A 15,334-nucleotide genomic window follows, 5' to 3' on the forward strand; every position below is an offset into this window, starting at 1 on the left:
GCAGGGCTCGAGAACAACAACAACAACAACAACAACAGCAACAACAAAGGTAAGCTGAGTGTGTTGCATGCTCACGCGTACACGGGAGGCATGCAACCGCGGCAGAGTCCCTGCCACAGTGCCAGTTCAACTGCTCTGATGGGAACAGCAACAACAACAACAACAATAAGCACAATAACAACAACAACTACAAGTTGGCTATGACTAAAAAGTTTCTCAAGCTCGGAATTGGGATCGTGCGTCATGTGTGTGTGTGTGTGTGTGTGTGTGTAGGAAAGCATGAGCATGTATATGTATGTGTGGGTTTTGTGTAGTTGCCGTCGTCTTGAAACAAATTTGGTTGCTACTCGTTCGCTTGGTTGCTTCGGCGATCTGCCTGATGATGGAGCAAAGAGACGAAATTGGAAGGGGGTTCTTTTGCTAACAACTGCATTCGCGTCGCACTGCAAACGCAACGTAAAAACAAAACAAAACAGAAAAAGAGCAACAACAACAACAGTAACTTGAAAGCATTTTGCAGTTGAGCCGCCGCTGCCGTTTTGCTGCTTTCGTGGACTTCATCATCTTTGGGGATCCGAACGCAGCCGACAAAACCGAACAGAAACGAAGAGGGCCGAAGGCTGAGACGTAGACGATGGAGCAATTTAATGCAATGACGAGCTTCGGCATCGCTCTCAGTCGCGGTTTGTTTGCCCATTTGCCGACGCAGATAAGAAATTTGCGATTGCTGCTGCGACGACGACGACGACGACAACGTCGACGACCAATTGGGAAAACTAGAAAAGCAACAATTTGATTATCCGGTTCATTTCCAGGTATTGCAAGTGCATGCCTTATCAGAGAGCAAAGTGAGTGAGCGAGAGAGAGAGAGGGGAAAGAGCACAAAAATGATCGTGTTCGATATCGAAAACTGCGCTTAGAATTTCGTCCTGTTTGCGATTGCACATCGCAACTCAGCGGCTGCTGCTGCTGCTACTGCCTGTGTTTGGCTTTTGTCTTTGTGTGTTTGTTGCCGGCGAGAACAAATGGTTGTGTTTCAAGCAGCCAATGGGCCCAAAGCCAAAGCATACTCTCGCTCTTGCTCTCTCTGTTGGGCCAAGCGGAGGAAAGAGAGCGAACTGAGGAATGAACGGGCAGTGCAAAAAAGGAAAAACGCAGAGAATATCAAGTCAAAGCGAAGACTGCAAAACAGAAGCACGCGCGGAATGTGAAAAGTTGGTTCCCATGACTCCATGGACGAGGCGCTGTTCAAAGACACCGAAATTCGTCGTCGTTCGTGGGTTTGTCTGTCGTTTTGTATTGTCTTGTGTTGTGTCGGAGTCTGCTGCGTTTGCTCCTCTCCTCTCCTCTCCTCTCTCGTTCTCGCTCGCTTTGTTGCCTTCTCTGTCGCACCACAGCTGGGGGCATCGCGATGCTGCTGCGTTTTGCGGCCATTCGCAGCTCTGTTGTTGCTTTATTTTGAGCAGCGTTTATCAGCGATTTGGAAGCATTCAACATGCTGTTTGCAAAACATAAAAACATATTGAAACATTTCGCATTGCGATAGAAAGAAGCGACAAAAGGAGCAGCACTGAAGATGATGCTGATCTTGCTATCGGCGTCAGCATCAGCAATAACATTGCAACTTTGCCGCTCTCGTAGCATACTTTTCAGCGCACGCCATTTGCCATTCCACACACACACACACATACACACACTCTCATAAACTCACACTGCTCGTTTTTTTGGCCAAGTCATTCGCGATTACCTCAAAGTAAATATCTCGAAAACATTTTCATTACGTCAATTTGTCGTCGTCATCTTCAGAGTCTGCTTCGCTGGCTGCCTGGCTGGCTGCCTGGTTGCGTCTTTGCTTCGTTGGTTGGCTGATTGCTTCTTAACTTGATTCTCCATCTCTATTCATAACGCGGCATAAGATTTGGCTGGCTGGAAGCAAGCCTGATGCCTGATGGCGGTTGGCGGCATGCGCACGCGGCATCCCAGCGGGTAATGAGCCCAAAAACATTGCGCCCGCTTCCATGGCAATGCGACGACGCGTCGCCCTCGCCCTTGCCCTCGCCTTTGCCTTCGCATTCGCATTCGCCTTCGCAGTTGGTAGTTCATCAAAATCGCGTCCCACATCCGAACGATTTTTATTTAATTTGTGTGCCATTGAAAGTTCACCGAGGCAGCCAAAGAACCTCTTCACCCGCATACTTTTTGTTGTGCGACCTTGTCAGCTTCTGCTGTAATAGGCGAGATTAAATGGTGTGGCAAAGATTTAATCAACGATGCGCGCACATATTAATAAACATTGTTTCTCGAGAACTGTATTTTTTTTTAAGTTTTTTATTCTAAGAAATAGTTGAAGAATTTGTTTATTTACTAATAATAGAACATAATATTTGAAATATAATATTTATGTAAGCATTGTAATTCTCTAACTCATAGTACATACAAGAAAAATTCGTGAATCAAATTCAAAGAGTAGTCAATTTCTAATAATCGCGGAACACGGAAATTTTGAAATTCAGGATTCAAATTTAAGACAATATAGTACATATAAAAAAAAAATTTCTTGTTTTTAATATTGATAAACATTTATTTTTAAGCAGTTGGACTCATCTTGCAGAAACCAATTCCAAGTTTTCGGATTTTCTAACTGAATTATGGGCTAGTGCATCGATATTTACAACTTTTGGTTTATTCTAATCCTTAAATATAATTCTTTTAACAACTATGTTCTGAATGTACATATACTTTAAGATTCCAGGCCGAAATCAAATCTACTAAATTGAATTTGTTTTGTAATTTATTACATCTCTTGAATGTTATTTTCCTCAACTTTCTTGATTTACGATTATTTATGATGTTGTTCATAATGCGATCCAATATTTTTAAAGTCTAAAATGTTCTTTATAATACCTTTTTATAAAATATTATTTATTATATCTGTCTATACAGTCAGATCAACTTTAGGTTTCGAACTGTTTTAGCTTATGCTATCTCGTAATTTGAAATAAGGTTGGTTTTGCAATGTTATTATACGATTTATTTAAATATATATCGTAATAAATAAAAAGAAAATAATTTTCTTGCTTTTCAATGACAATGTCAATGTATTTGAATCAATAAGAAGAAATTGTATTAAAAATGTATATTCACCATAAGAAAATAAATATGTTAATTCAACTAAATGAATGGGCCGATTACACAAAAAATATTCCAAAATATAAGATAAAACGCCATTTTAAAAATTTAATGAATTCGCTGTTTGGGTCATCATTATCTGAGTGTGTCAAGGACTCGTTGACGTCATTAATTTAATTTGAAAAAATTTTAACAGCTGCTGCTGCGTTGCGACGCATACGAATGTGGTGAATGAATAGTGAATACTACAACGAATACTACTACGAATATTGCTCACATCAAGTCGTGGAGTGTCGAGAGCGCCGCTGTTGCTGTTGATGCGTTGACTGCCTTTAAAAATGCAAATCAAGTTTCAAATATTTGAACAATAATATTTGTGGAATGCCACGAAATGCTTGAGGGAACCCAATGCCCAAAGCCCAAACCCAAGTGGATGTGGATGTGGATGTGAATGTGGCAGCAACAGAAGGCGAGAGCATACATATTTATGTTAAAATGTCGCGTGCCGTTAACTCTGAAATGCCAAAAGCCGGAGTCGCATACATTCTAATTAATAGTGCGATGCAGGAATGGGAAATGGGAGCTGGCGGAATAAATGAAAGCCTTCATTCGTGGCGGCATTAGAAAGCCAGGACACATCCAGAAGCCGCGATACGCAATGCTGTCAAATTGTGAATGCATTATGCAAACGTGAAGCTGGGATGCGAGTTCGGGACATTTCCGTCGCTGTCGTCGTCGTCGTCGTCGCTGTTGTTGTGGTCACTTAGACGTGTCCGTTGTCGTTCCGCTTATCAGCGGCATTTTGGACACAGCTACCGCAGAAGCAGCAACCAGAGTCGCTGCCTCACCTGAGTGCCAGGCCTCGTTCGCATTCCCGTTCTCAGTCTCAGTCTCAGTCTCCTTCTCCGTCTCCGTCTCGGTCTCATTCACGTTCTCATTTCTCCATTTGCGGTTCGCGTTTCCCAGGCAAATGTTGTTGTTACGTGTTTGTTTTCGGGACGCTGATTTAGCTGGCCACCGGGGGCGCGTTCCAGCTATCGACGACACATTGACAGGACATTATCGGGCACACTTGTAAGGCGCTTATCTTAATTGCTACTGACCTGCACAAGCGAAGCCACAAAGCTGCTGCCTGCTCTGGTTTCTTTTATACCCGCTTACCCATAGGCTAAAAGGGTGTATAACTCTGTGCCTGCAGGAGATGTACATATGTATGTAGAATGCAGAAGGAGTCATCTAAAGTATAGATATTCTTGATCAACTTTAGCAACCGAGACGATATAGCTAAATATGTCCGTCAATTCAAATAAGCAAATAAATCTCAAAGTCTTTAAGAGTTAGAGCTATCATCATTAACAACACTTTGTTTTAGATTTTCACATTAACCACTTCCGCTCACGCAACTTGTAAAAAAAACGATTAACAAGGGAATTCTTAAAGCGAAAGTCACACACAATATTAGCAACAGTCCTTATTATTCCTGATTGATTAGATCTTAGAGATTGTTCATCCTAATTTCGGACCTACCGAAAGATGCAAATAAAGCAATAGATATATTTATCTATTTTTTTAAGTATTTTTATTTAGTATGATTTAACGATAATACCGCTTTCGTAATAGATATATTTATCTAATACTCTTTTTAATATATTTATTTATTAATTTCGGGCCTCATTCAACACATGGTATCTTTTGTACTCAATGGTATTTGTGAATGTGATAGAATACCGAAAGATGCAATAAATATAGCAATATGTGTATTTATCTATTTTGGTTTGGTATGATTTAACAATAGTACGGTTTTAAGAATAAGTATATTTAACTATTATTTTTTCAATATATCAGATTTATCTATTTTACCAATAAGACCGCTTTCGCATTATTTTATTTTCATTGAAAATGGGTAACGGGTGTCTTACAGTCGTGCACACCCGACTTTAGGTTTCATACTTATTTTTGTATTCGTTTTGTGTTGGTCAAGTTATTTTAAATGCGTTTTTCGAGTGCCTGCATGCGAAATGGGAATTATGTTACTCATGTGACGATCGAGCGATCGATTGCCCTTTGACTGCCTCATCTTCTGCATATTTGATGTTTTAGTTTTTTTTTTTTTGGTGAAAGGGGAAGGAGATGAGGAAGGGGAAAGGGAAAGGAGAGCGCACTCCGCTAATTGGAGATTATGCCTAGCGCGTGTCCACGACATTCCGCGGATCGTCGCATTGCATCGTTTAACCAGCTGGGTGGGATTTGGATGCGATGCATGCGAAGCTGCAAGAGTTGCCAGCTGAAGCTGAAGCTGGTTTTGATGTTAAGCCAAAGACGGGTTGAGCATTAGACATGCTCCAAAATGGCAATTGGTCTTTGGTTAAGCGACTGTTTGCGTTGCTTTTGCGTTTACGATTGCTACTTTTATTCCACAGAAGTGTAAATTGCAGGCTCAATGTGCGAAATTATCATTTCCATATCGGGTCTAAGAATTTTAACGGCCATTTGTGTGTTTGCGCAGTGAGCAGAGCAGCGAAGACAACAAAACTTCAACAAAATCATGTTGACTTGTATGCCAACTCCAGCTGTGGCAACAACTGGCAACTTGCAACTGCTGCTTTAGCGGATTTACGCGGAATTGCAGCGCGTCCGTCTTCCTGCTGCCATACGAGAGTGAACAAGAGAGAGAGAGAGAAAGAGAGAGTGAGAGCGAGAGAGACAGACGACAGGTGAACACCCAATATGGCTATTGAGTTATTCACTTTGACATGCCGGCAACGACAGTGGCATTCCACTGCGAGGGAGCAGCAGCTACTGTATTCAGCTTCAGCTTCAGGTTCAGCCTCAGCTTCAGCTCGCTGCTCCTGCTGGGCGGTCGCTGCTCCTCGATGCCTGGCTGCTAAAACTGCAGCAGGAATGCGTATTAGCAATAACACTGCGCATATTTCATATATTTTTAGGGGGTGTGCTTCACAAGAATTATGACAGCATCGAATAGTTAACAAAGTATTTTCTCTCTCTCTATGTGTGTGTGTGTCTATATAGCAATTAGCTGCGTTGCTCATACGCCGCGTGACCCGCTGCCCAATCCTCACGCTTTGCATGCGTAACCACCATTACAACAGGCTGTGCAATGGGCCAATTTGCGCATAAGGTCAGCACCGAGTCCAGAGTCAGCTCAGTGGTGTGCTTCATGGAGTTTATCAAAATACGCGAGTGTCCCTGTCTCTGTGTCTGTGTTTGTGTCGGTGTCCTTTCGCCATTGTTGTGTGTGTGTGCTCGCATAATCCCCCTTCGCTTTGCTTCTGTTATAACTGTCGTTGTTGTTGTTACTGTTGTTGTTGTTGCTGGCCAAGTCCAACCCTTGGCAAAGATGTCTGCTTGCTGCACACTAACGCACACACACACAATGACAGCAAACTGGTTTGCACACTCACACTCACACAGCCAAGGGGTTCACACTGTGTACACTTCGCATGGGGCGGAGACTTTTGCTGCGCTGCTCTACGCTGTGCTGTGCGCTCTTGTTGTTGTTGCCTTTTTACTTGCTCTTATCTGATGGCAATAAGCCGAAACCCGAAGCCGCCGCCTGCCGTTTGCCGTCTGCCTTCTGCTTTCGTTTCCCCCACGCTCCCCCTCGCACTCTTCTTGTTGCTGATATGTTGCACGAAATGAATTGTTTGCTTGCCATGCGAATACATCACGCCAGCTGCTGCTGCTGCTGCTACTGTCACGCACACTATGGTTGTCCCGCTCGCACGCACGCGTTGTGCGCCCTCTCTTGGGCTGAGAGGTGGCGTGGAACTAGAGCTGGAGCTACAGCTGGAGCCAGTTCAGGAGCCGGAGCCATTCCCCAAAAATATTGTGTGCTGCCTTTTGGGCAAACTTTTTGGCAAATGTTGCAACTGCTGCTGCTTCTGCCGCTGCTGCTGCTGTGAGGTGTGCTTGGTTGTTGGTTTTTCTTTTCCGCCTGTTTGTTTCAATATTAAAATCGATCCAACGAAGTGAACTGCATTTGCGGCACTTGCACTTGAATGCATTTTAAAGCAGCTTTTGCCGCATATTTTTTCCTCTTGTTTTCCTCATTTTCTTTGTATCGTTTTCTTGCTTTTGTTGTTGTTGTCTGTTTGTTTTTCGTTTTATTCTGCCGAATTTCAGAAATTTCAACAATTTCTGTTCGCATCCACGAGGCATTTGGCGTTATGAAGTGCACATGTGTGTGTGCACGTGTGTTTCTCAGTTTCTCTGTGTGTGTGTGTGTGAGAGTGTGTGTGTATGTGCATTATTAACCAAATATTTTATATTCATCTCTACGTCTGTCTTTCTGTTATTTGCTTTTTTCTCCTTTTTTTTTGCTTTTTACAGGCTGCATTTCGTGGCATTCGTGCTCGTCTATTTGGGAGGCCTTCATGGGGGCGGTGCATCGGATTCCCTTTTAATTAACTCAATTTCATGCCATTTACCACTTTTTTCTCCTGATCTGCACATATTTCATATATTTTTTATTCTCTCTACCTCTTCGTTTCTGAGTCCCTCTCACTTTGTTGCGGTAATCAGTTACAGCTTTTGCGCTTTCGTTTTATATGATTGCATAAAGTAATTGAAATGTGATTGTGAAAGAGTTGTATTTTCTTCTCTTCTTAGCAGTTTGCTCGCCTACATTGTACCCTGTACATCAAACTTGAAACTACCATTTAAAGTAATTAATTCAGAAATTCAGAATTCTTGGTATATTTTTGCATTTGAAATAATGTAAGTGTTTAAATTAATCGATACTAGATTATTGTATAATTCCGTATAGTAAACACATCACTGAGTGCATTATTTTTTTTCAAAAGTTAAAAACCGAATCAAAGTGAATTACGAAGAAAAGTGAATATAGTCATATATTTATTTAAAACATTTTTTACATAGTTGAATGGAATCTCAATTACGTACATATGTATACCAAAACATATTTTATATCCTTAGTTAAGTTTAATTTTATATGCTCCCTTGTGAAAAAAAGTCTTTATACATAGTTTACCATGATTAGAAAGATTTAACATGTTAATGATACAAAAAACCATAATGAATGCTTACTCTTTTAAAATATGAAATAAATAAGTGAATCTAGTTGTACGGTACATTATAGAGTTAATTACAGTCTAAATTACATATTTTATATCCTTAGTTTAATCTAACCATGATTAGAAAGTTTTAACACATATATATTTTAATTTACTGGCAACATGATTTTCTGTATTTTTCAATTTGAATGAAAATTAAAATTGTAAACTTTTTTTATGAAAAATAGTTGCTCCTTTTAATAAAGAGAACTTTATATATTTTTAGAGATTACTTCATTTTTATCTTTTTATACCCGCTACCCATAGGGTAGAAGGGTATTATAACTTTGTGCCGGCAGGAAATGTATGTAACAGGTTGAAGGAGGCATCTCCGACCCTATAAAGTATATATATTCTTGATCAGCGTCAACAGCCGAGACGATATAGCCATGTCCGTCTGTCCGTCTGTGTGTCTGTGTGTCTGTGTGTCTGTGTGTCTGTCCGTCCGTCCGTATGAAACACTGGATCTCAGAAACAATAAGAGATAGAGCTATAATTTTTTTTCGACAGCATTTGTTATGTTTGCACGCAGATCAAGTTTGTTTCAAATTTTTGCCACGCCCACTTCCGCCCCCGCAAATCAAAAAAATCGAATAACAAGCGTAATTTTAAAGCTAGAGTTACGAATTTTGGTATATACAATAATTACTATAGTAGTTATGATTCCTGAACATTTGGTTGCGATCAGATAAAAATTGTCGAAGTTATTAAAGAAATTCTTTTGTATGGGCAAAAACGCCTACTTACTGGGGGTCTTAGTTACTTTGTCTGACAATCTGGTATATTGTGCCGTCTATGGTATATTTTGAATGCGGTACTATATCGATATAGCACATATACCATTTGGTATATTTTTTTAGTATTTTTTAGTATATTTGGTATATTTTGAGAAATATACCGCAAAATATATTGCTTTTATTCAAAATGGGTAGCGGGTATCTCACAGTCGAGTACACTCGACTGTAGCTTTCTTACTTGTTTATTATAATATAAAGCTTTTCGTTAAAGGCTATTTTTTCATATATAAATGTTTTATTTCCGTACAATAGAGCAAAGTTAATACCAAAATAATTATATATTTTCAAATAACAACAATATTTAAACTAATGATTTTTATTAGAAGACTATTATTAACATAATATTTTGCAATGCATTGCGTAAATAGATCAAATATTTTTAAAATTTTTAGAATACTATATAGTAGATAGGAAACTTTGTACATATTGTACATACATATGTATAAAAGAATTGCAAAAATAAATATTTTAATGAGTCGAAGGCCTCAGCAGCCAGTACTTTCTTCTCTATTAAATGTAGTATTAAGTACTAGATTTAATATAATAAAATAAAATAATATATATTTTAAAATTCCCCATCTAACAGCTTAAGTTCGGATCAAATTGTAAAGCACAGAATATGATATGTTTTTTATTAAAAAAACACTTTGAATCTATGGTTACAATTTCAATAAACAAAAATATAAGAACTCACTTATCTTATATTATTTCGCACTAATTGATTTTAAGGAAAAGAAAACTTAAAAAAAAGTCTTAAAATCAGTGTTAAGATTAATTTAAGCCAAATTGCCAAATGATAATTACTACATTTACGGTATCTGCGGTATTAACTTGGTTAAAAATCTTGAGCACGCACAATCTAGAACTAAGCAAGTATATTTTAAAAATTCTGTTATCAAGAACTGAGGAAAGTGAAGGCCCACCGGGCTTTTATTAAGAAAACGCGCCGCAATATTATCCCATTGAGTTTATAATCAAAAATAACTGCTTATCCTTATGGTTATCCTTATTGCTGCAGGACTCGGCAAAGTTGGCGCAGTTCAACAGCTTCTGGCCAGGACAGACCGGCCAAGTCAGGCAAAACTAATAAACTCGCTTTTTTTCTTCGGTTAGATTCGCCCACATCGAGAATCAAGTACGGACAGCGAACGACTCTTTGTCTTTCAGTTTGAACCGCGCTCCTTTAATTGCTGTTTAAAGGGAAAACTGGGGGACTGAGAAGACAACACAAATTTACCAAGTGCAAATGCAGCTCCAACTCAACTCGACTCGACTCGATTTGGAGCATTTTTGTGAATTATTTTCCCATTATGAGCAGATTAGGTTTATTGTGAAGCGTCTTGGCAACGGGCAAAAGGAAGTCAGACAGGAAAATCAACCCGATTCCGAAGCTGTTTTGGGGGTTGAGATGGTTTTTTGGGGTTTTGGTAATGTATCCTCAGACAAAACGCTGCTAGAAGGTGAGCCAAAGGAAAAGGCCTTTCGTGTTTAGTCTCCCTGGCTGTCTGTCTGTCCTCTAGGTTGGAGTTTCTTGTCATGTTGTAAGCGGCAGAAAGTTCTCTACGTTTGCTGCTTTTGTTAGGCAAATTGAAAAGAACAAAGGGGAAAAGTATTTTAACGCGGTCTGAATTTCAAAAGTTTGCCAAGGTGCTCAATGTGAGACTGAGCGAGCGAGATGGGGAGATGGGAAGATGGAGAGAGAGAAAGACACTTGAAATTCCCGCTTTGAAGTGTTTGTTTTTATGCGAATTTTCCATAATTTCTGTCGTATTTGTGTAACGTGTAAATTACGGCATAGCTGACAAAAACTGGCAGCAGATGAATGTCTTGTTATAATTAAGTATGTATGTGAGTTTTACGGATACATTAATTAGAATATCAATGGAGCATATTGCTTTTCCGATACTCTGCAGTACAGTACAGGAAATGTCAATTGTGCCACCTTACACACAGAGAGTGAAAAAGTGAAACCAGAACTGAAATTGAAGCAGCCAGCAACCGAAACAGAAACAGAAGCTGATGCTGTTGCTGTTGCTGGGAATTGTCTGCTGGAGTTGGAGTCTCTGGCTCAGAGATCAGACAAATAAATCACAATAACGCCAGCTACTGACGTGACCGGCCAACCTACAAAAACCGCACACACAAATACAGATACAAATACAAATACAAATACAAATACAAATACAAGCACATGGATGTAGAGGCAGACACACATGCATATCGAGTGCAACCGCAGGCCGACGCACAAATGAACCCAAATGAGAGGACCGAAGGACGGACTGACTCTGGGCCACGAAAATGATGTATTGCTTTTTTAACGCTGCTGATAGTCTGCGCAAACGCAGTCGCCAAACGCCACATGGATGTGGATGTGGATGTCGATGTGGATGTGGATATGGATGCGGCTGTGGCAAGCGAACCACAGCAATGGCAACAGCAACTGAGGCAGCCTCTGCAGCCGGATGACTGTCCGTAATCAGCGCTGCATGTGGGATCAATGGACGAGCGAGTGTGGTGCAAACATGTGGTCGAAATATGTTAATTTTACGTTAATTATAAATTGATTTCTGAACTGAGTATTTTTCAAAACCAAATTCAGCCAGGACAATCTCCGCTTTGGCAGCGCTGTCATAACTCAACTACCTGCCACCCCCTGCTTCCTGCTCCCTCAATTAGCAGCCAATTCAGTTTGATCGAATTTACGATTGGCCATTAAGCATTTAACAGCCGCACGGACATGGACACGGATGCGGAGTTGGATGCGGAGTCGGAGCTACGGAGATGGAACTACGTGACGCGGAAAAGCATCGACAAATGCCCCAAAGACAACATTCGACTCGACTCGCTGTTTATTTATGTGTGGCCAGGCAAAGGTAATACACAGTTTGGGGGATGCGTTTTGGGATTGTGAATGGGGGAGAATGAGAGCAGCAGGCGGTGCCCATAAAGTGCGTCAGTTTCGATGTCAAAGTTCCAATAGTTCACACTCTTGCCACACGAAGAGTGTGTGCCCAAAAATATCCAATGTTGTTGTTTCTCGAGTTGGCTCGAGTTTTATTATTGTTTTCCCATCTTATTTATTATCAACTTTTGCTTAGCTTCTCTTCGTTGGCATAATTTAACACGTCGCACGATTTGTTCTCGTTTCCCATTTGACATTCCCCGACTTTGTCGTCTTCGCCGACCTCCAACAACTTCTTGTTTATCTGTATCCAAATTAATTTCCATTTTATTTCGAGACAAATTCATTTCCAATTGCCCAACACAATGATTTGCTAAACCAAATCTATTCTGATGTTTCCAAATGCAACTAAGCAAGAAATAAATAGATTATTCCTTTCGGAAACTATGGTAAACTTTTCTTTAAAAGTTTTAGTTTACTATGCATAATGGCAAGCGTTTCATAGAAGTCAACCTAAGACGAATGAACTTTGCACAGATATTCTAGAGTGTAATACGTTTTTATACCCTTTTAATACGTTTTTATACCTACTACCGAACGGGTAGAATGACAAAGGACTTATCTGCGATCCTATAAAGTATATATATTCTTGATCAGCGAAAAAACCCGAAGCGATGTATTCGGGACATATATTTTGAATGTAGTGGCATGCCGATATACCAACTATAGCCTTCAGTGTATTTCAGTATGATCATTTTTAATATTTTAAATTTAGAATATTTTATTTTAGAATAAATAAAGTTGTAAGATAAGCTCAAATGGCATTCCTTAATGCAAAATAAAGTATTTATAGCTTTTTGTCAAAGTCCTTACTAAATCGATTTTCTTTTAACAATTTTAAATCGAAGAAAAAACAAATAATCAAGAATGTTATCAAATATGTAAAGGTTTTTTTTTTAATATTGATCAAACATGTATAATCTGTAAAATAATAAAGTGCAAGTGCAATATATTTTTAATTGTATGTACATATATGATCGTAAATAAATATATGTTACTTGTAGTTTAATGTCTTCTTGAAACATCCCAAACTACGGCCTTAGAGCCTAATACCCGCTACCCATACGGTAGAAGGGTATTATTTTATTTATTTATTTATTTAATTAATTAATCATTTTATTAATCTACGAAAAATGTGTAACTCTCTTTTGAGTGTTTCCTATGTCTAATTTAATTTTTAATCATTTGAAATCATCTTTAATCCATGCTGGAGCAGATTTCAAAGTTAAATAGCATGATTAAATTTCCGTTCTCTGGAAGTAAGTAAAGTTAATAAATATTGCCGTTTACTTACTATGTTTAAATTATGATTATAATGGTCAATTCAATATTTCTGTCATATTAAATCGCAATCACTTGCAAATAACCCAACAATACACATATTGCATAAGTTAAATACAGCTCAGAGATATCCTGTTTAAGGATTCCCAGCTTGCACTGCAAGTGATAAGCTCAGCCAGCAGCAGGTACACAGAGCAAAGTGAACTCATTAGCACACAATGCGACAATAAACACTGATGTTGACCCATTGCTGATTCATGGCTGACCAAACGGAACAAGGAAGTGCCGCCAACTGAAAGAAAAAAGAAAACGGAACCATCTGTCGCATCCCAAAGTTGAGTGACAACGTCAAGAAAGTAACAAAAAACAGCGAAAATAAAACGAATTTAAGGAGTAAAGAGTGCAGTTATTAAAAAACGATAAACCCAGAGCAAACGCATTGGCGAATTGTTGAACACCTTGGACACCCGATCCCATCCGATCCGAACCGAAGTGAAGCGAACCGACTCAGGGGCGGCCCCAGTTAGAGACTTTGTGCTGCGTTCGAATTATGGAATTCTTATGCTAAAATAATGTGACCACGGCTGCCACAACTGCGACACAACAGTGGCTACTGCGCAGCCGATCGTCGACGATCGATCGATCAGTAATAAATTTGTTGCACTGCCAACGCCAACTTCTTTACCCCCAGCCAGAGTCGGAGCCAGACTGGAACCAGTCGTTGGCCAGTCTGCTGTGGCAAAAAGACTTCGATGTAAATACGCACACGGGAGCATGTCGCGCGTTTGTCCGTTTCTTTAATTCATGAGCCGAGCAACAGCCACAGAGCAGAGAGCAGAGGGCAGAGGATCGAGCTGGGAGCTTGGAGAACGGCAGCCGGACTGGCTCTGGCTAACTAACTGGTAGCTGGCAACTGGCAACTGTTGGCCAACTGTGCGATAAGTCATTGAAAGTCAATAATATGTTACGCGCCTCGTTGCGCTGTTATTGTATAATAGCAATAACAATACGATCGTCGCCCCAACTTCACTCAGGAAGTGCCTACCCATCTGTATCTGCACTTAGGAAAAAAGAGTACGAGTACACATCATTCTGCAATTAAAATTGTTAATCAATTTCCTTTCTATGTATTTTCTTTTCTCAAATTTTGTTAAGTTGAGCGTGAATCTTACATTTTTAAATCAAGTATTATATCAAGTAAAGTAAAGTATATCTTTTAAATTAAAGCTATTTTGTTATCCTATGCAAACATGCTTAATTTTAATCAACAATCCAATTTATTCTTATATTAAGTTTAATTACTTCCAATACAAAAGAAATTAAAATAAATTTTATTCGGGTAATTTGACAGAATTGTCAATCAATGTAGAGAAAAAGTTGCAATTCCCTGCCTATAAAATTTTGACCGAAAATCTGATGCTGTCACGAATCGATTAGTGAGCTTTGAAGTGAAATGTGTGGCGTTGGTTCATATCTTAGTCGGTTAAGATAGAGTCAAGAGTTTTGAGGAATATTCTTAAAATTGAATCAACAATTTTAATTTTTTGACACAACTAATTCTTGATTCAAGAACGAAAGTATTTTAATGTTCTCTCAGTGTATATTGTGTATCTTTGTATCTGCAACTGTATTTGTTTCTTTATTTGGGTGTGCAAAGACGATCACAGTCACAGTAAAAGTCACAGTGACATTCACATTCACAGTCGCAGTCACAGTCACGGTCTGAAATTCGTGTCTTATTTATGAGTCGCGCTATCTGAGATTTGTTTTTCATTAATTATGCATCTTGTGTCTTCGCTTCGCTTCGGTTTCTTTTCGTTTTCAGGCCTCCCTCCCTCCGCACGCCAACGCCGATGATAAATAGCCCGAGATTAATAAGGCGCCTGGCTAAATGGCGTGGAAAACATGCACATGTGAAATTAACGATTATTAAATTTGTTCTCTTGATTCATATCTGACTGAGCTCCGCTCCATCGTTTTGACTTACTGCCAAGCTCTCCTCTCACGTTATCTCTCCACTCAAATGGCATCATTAGCTGGCCGTTTGCATAAATTATGATTCCGATTGCCGT

At 39.4% G+C, this 15,334-nt stretch overlaps 1 long non-coding RNA gene across 2 annotated transcripts; it reads left to right on the top strand.

Annotated features, from left to right (window-relative positions):
- Window positions 1–229: 229 nt before the first annotated feature.
- Window positions 230–1,977, top strand: LOC133845722 (uncharacterized). 2 transcript variants are annotated; one of them, XR_009894810.1, is made up of 2 exons: window positions 230–456; window positions 511–1,977. It is a non-coding gene; the product is annotated as an uncharacterized LOC133845722 (long non-coding RNA). The 2 variants fall into 2 exon arrangements; XR_009894809.1 differs by having other exon boundaries at window positions 521–1,977.
- Window positions 1,978–15,334: the final 13,357 nt, after the last annotated feature.

This window comes from Drosophila sulfurigaster, chromosome 3 (genome assembly GCF_023558435.1).
Source record: "Drosophila sulfurigaster albostrigata strain 15112-1811.04 chromosome 3, ASM2355843v2, whole genome shotgun sequence".
Lineage (NCBI taxonomy): Eukaryota > Metazoa > Arthropoda > Insecta > Diptera > Drosophilidae > Drosophila > Drosophila sulfurigaster.